A 4768-nucleotide genomic window follows, 5' to 3' on the forward strand; every position below is an offset into this window, starting at 1 on the left:
TCAATAACAAAAGATTTTCATTGACTTTAAGAGTAATATTACAATATTAGTGCCCATAGGACACATGCATTATAAAATAGTTATTCACTAATTAATTTAGTGTTTTTAATGAAAAAATACATAAAATGAAAATCAAATGACTCAAAAACAAACAAGAGCCTCCACCGTCTCATTTGCTAGATCTGCATTTCTCTTCCATTTAGCTCACCATGCTCCTACAAGTTTGAATCACGAATGGGCTCAAGTTAAAGACTAGCTAAAACACGATAAATAATATAATAACCTTCAACCGATATAATAGCAAGGAACTCAACAGATTTCATCAACACAAGCACATTGTGAACTGAGACTAACAAGCTTTGCAATAAAACATCAATAACTTTGAGCTTGGCTCATTTGATAAATAAGCTGAACTTTCACACTGAAGTTTCCCTTAATTATAAACGGATTTAGACAATCTAAACTTTAAACTGAGCCTAATTTTACCTTTTCCAACAGTTTGGCAGCCAGCTACATTCAACTATTATATGCAATGTGTTCTTATGCCGGAATCCATTCTTAATTCAAGTATTTCATACCTCGAGAAGTTGCAGCCTCCCACGCACTCAAGCCCCAAACCCCACAAATCAGCCCACCTAGAAACCCCCACCCCCACTTTGGCTCAAACTCAATTGTGATGTCTCGTTCACCAAATCTGGTAAAGATGCAGGGATTGGAAGGTATTGTTAGAGATTACCAAGTTTCTTGGAGGCTTGGTAACCAATAGAAATGCAGGTTAAAATCGACTCTCATGACAGAAATCAAAGCCATCTACATAGGACTACAAATCATCTATGACAGAGATTGGAGAAACGTAACTATCTGCTCTGATTCTAAGCAGGCAGTAGACATCATCTTGCAAGACTCAAGTGCAAAGGATGATAATTTTCATATGATAAATGCTTGCAGGGAGGCTCTTGAGGCACATGGCTAACAACAACATTGAGCTAGAGCAGGGAGCAAGAAGCACAAACAGAGCAGCAGACCTTTTGGCTTAACAATGTAGAAAAGATGTAAACTCTACTTATGCTAGACATATTTTACTTGGTTATAACATGGCTGGAGCATAGACAATAACATATGGAGACAGCAGTCAGCAGTCAGCAGCATAGACAACAGATCTATGACTTCTGCAAAAATAGTGTAGTTTCAATTTTTTACCTTTTTGTTATGACAGGTGAAAAATTTTCAATTTTCATGTTGCTAGTAGTTTCATCCTCATTCTCGCCTCCATCATACTCAGATGTTGACTCATCATCTGGTTCTTCCACCAGTTCAGTGGACAGAAGTAACAATCAGATTACAGTGCAGAGATAAAACTGTTGTCACATAATAAGTTCATTGGATTCAAGTTATTTTCATGCAGCTTTTCTTGTTTTATTCCTTTCAACTTATTGTAAGCAGCAAATTCTCACAAGTCATGCACAAAATCAACAAGTTATATGTATATGCGTCTACTTACAATAAGTTTTCTGTCTTCCCGCAGATACACTGCCGAGTTAATAGCCTTGTCAGATGCATGACTGTTAAGTTAATTAATAGGACTTGCTTTCGTGGGATTGGAGACATGCACCACACTCATAACTTCCCTTACATTGTCTGCACTATGTACACATGCCAAAATGCGTAGCTCTTCATCTCTCTTATTGTGCCTTATGGTCCTCTTAAAATCCATATATCTTCTTGATGGATCATAAAGAATCTTTACAACTGGCGACAATACTCCTGTCATGAACACCACTGATATGATCATTATCACAAACCCTCATCAGACATCCCCTGCAAAAGTAACACAATCTAGTTTTTAAGTTGAGATTTACGACTAATTAAGATAAGTTCTATGAAGTATGTACTGGTAAGATCATATATATAATCAATTATATATATGATAGAAAAGAAGATTGAAGTCTTACGCTATCTTTCATTTTGTGATTCAATAATGCCAACTCAATGAAGCCTTTTGCATTCATTATAAGACCTAGAGAAAGGTCATCTCGAAATGGCATCCTGTAAATGCGGGTGGCCTTCAATGTCAAAATCAAATACGTATACTTCATAATGCATATTCTTGGGAGTTGGGATACCACAAAATGAGAGGCTTGCAAAACTCTCCATGTATCTTAATGGCGAGACAAAAAATGAAAAAACATCAGCATATGACTTCTTATCACAAGAAAAGAAAAAGTGCAGCAACAATGATTATGTACAGCAAGAAAAACAGCTATACCTACTCAAGCTTAACACTCTATAACCTAGAAAAAATAGGTTTCGGTACTATATGAATTAATTCTAGCAGCCTTGAACGGGTTAATTTGGAGTAGCTATCAGTTCAAACACAACTTCGCTCTCATGGTTATAACTTGAGAAAGTCAGATTTAAAAGTTACTCTTTCTTGCTGGCTTCAACTCAGAAAATTCATAATCTAAAGGTCTAAGAAACCTTAATTTGAAACATGTGGCCATTACTGAACACCATATGAAAAATTTGTTGAGAAAAGGGAAATTCAAGCATATCTGACTATATTGCATTTAGGTTATACATTAGCTACAACTAAACATGGGGGTAAGTAAAGACTTATTTCATATTCAAGTATTTAGGTACCTATAACGTAGAGAATAAGACAAGGAAAACATGTTAACAATACTTTGATTCAAGGCAAAAATAAATAGAAAGATTAATCAGCTAACCTAATTACATGCACATTCGTATGTTGTTATGTGGGCTTGGAAGGTAAACACTTCCTTCGAAATCTCAGAAGGTAGTTAGATGGGTGTCTATTGAACATCAGGCTATAAATCACTCTAGTAAGATATGACTTCTGAGAGCTTGATAAAAATAAATAAGTAGATTCCTCCTACTATGGCCACGGAGGGAGCAATCACATACAGAGAAAAATTAATCACTAACCATAAAACAATCTGGTACAGGTTAGAATAACATGTTTAACAATGGCTTTTTCTATATACGAAGTATATAATAACAAATAATAATATGATATATACTCCCATGAGTCCCACTATCCATTAGTAGGTAATTTCCGAAAGATATATTCATAAACCAAGGTTCAGCTCAAACTAACAGTTCACATAACAACCAGAGTAAGAAAACACGAAAGAAATACAATAAAAAAATCAGGAGGCTACAGGCTTGCATCACCAGTTCACCCATACGAAAGCAAAAAAAATGTAACTCTTATTTTTCTTCTATTATAGAACTGCTTCTTCTGGATTAGCCTCAAGAAGATGCAAGTTTCCTAGATTAGTTTGTGGTTTGTAAAGTATTGATTTGTATCAGCTATTGTAGAATTGTTAAATCTCCCTGGAACTAGTATGCAACGAATCTGATCTTATGGCGGCCTATCCACTAGTTGGAAACTCATATTAGTCTAATAAAGGTTCTGTTGAAACCTAGTAGTACTTCCTCAGCTCTAGAGCGGGTTTGGAGTACTTGATTAAACAATGCAGGACAAGTTACACACACAAGCTGAAAAAATCAAAACCTTGTAAAGACCAACAAAAGATAACAAGCAAGGCTGGTGTAGATTTTATTACCTACATCTTGTCTCAACCATGTCAAATTAGTGAAAAAGCTTCCCCCCACGGATTGTTTACCGCTGTCTCTAAATACTAACCAAAACAGCTGAACATCATAATCCAGTAGAAGTTAAAATTGTTATCTAGATGGTAGCTCGCTAATTAAGGATTTCTATGGGCTACGGTCAACAATTCCAACATTCAGAAATCCAAACTATGAGAATAACCTTAACATAAATTACACCAACTCTCAACTTTAACACCAACACACTGCTCAGGAAAAAACAAAAAACAGAATCAAATTACGAATCAATTAAAAAAATTGCACACGAAAAACAGACTCAAGTAAAATAAAATTGCTCAGGAAAAACAAAAACCGAATCAGACAACGTTATAGCACAAAGGGGTGCGAAAATCAAATTCATCTTTGAAATGAATTGCACCAATTGAAATTGTAAAGAGATGACATGTTAACACCTATAATTGCAAATCATCAAAATCGTAAATAGCAAACCCTAAACGCAATTCAGGACAGAAATTTAATCGAAATAGCAAACCTTGCGAAAGTTTTTGAATCTGTTGTACGGGATTACAGCTTGAATGGGCTGATCTGTCTCCTTCCTTCGTCGTCCCCTTTCTTCTTCTTGGTGATGTTTCAGACCTTCTAAACCCTCCACTTGCGAATTGCAGATCCTCTAAACCCTAGAACTGTGACTGCGAACTGCGAATTGTGAATTGCGAATTGCGAATTGTGAATTGCGATGAAGAACCGTCGACCTAATTGATGAATTTCTCGAGTCTCCCTCCTCTCTCTAGAATAATTATTCTCTGTATTTTTTAATTTCTGTTTGCCATTTCGTTCTTCTTGTTTTTTTGGTAACAATTCAAGCTGTATAAAAATTTTGGGGGAAATTTTACAAGGGCGGGGTTTTAAAATTTTGGGGGAAAATTGACTAAGGGCGGGGGTTTAAAATTTTGGGGGATTATGTTCACAGGCGTTATATAAGGCTCAAAAGGCGTTGCATTAGACAATCTAATGCGACGATTTATCACAACCGTCGCATTAGTCCAACTTCATGGTGTATTATAGAGGAAACCGTTGCATTAGCCTCATCTATTGCGACGGTTCTATGTGAGGTGTCGCATTAAACTTTTCTAAACTGTCGCATTTGATTAGAAATGTAGTAGTGTTGGAC

General features: G+C 35.9%; 1 long non-coding RNA gene across 2 annotated transcripts; it reads right to left on the reverse strand.

Annotated features, from left to right (window-relative positions):
- LOC110800115 (uncharacterized) lies at nucleotides 1–4525 on the reverse strand. Of its 2 annotated transcripts, none has more exons than XR_008927198.1 (5): nucleotides 4130–4525; nucleotides 1953–2046; nucleotides 1502–1818; nucleotides 1201–1297; nucleotides 1–215 (listed from the first exon to the last, which is right to left on the reverse strand). It is a non-coding gene; the product is annotated as an uncharacterized lncRNA (long non-coding RNA). The 2 variants fall into 2 exon arrangements; XR_002536546.2 differs by having other exon boundaries at nucleotides 1201–1303.
- Between the last annotated feature and the right edge of the window lie 243 nt (nucleotides 4526–4768).

The sequence above is a fragment of the Spinacia oleracea genome, chromosome 2 (genome assembly GCF_020520425.1).
Source record: "Spinacia oleracea cultivar Varoflay chromosome 2, BTI_SOV_V1, whole genome shotgun sequence".
Taxonomy (NCBI): Eukaryota; Viridiplantae; Streptophyta; class Magnoliopsida; order Caryophyllales; family Amaranthaceae; genus Spinacia; species Spinacia oleracea.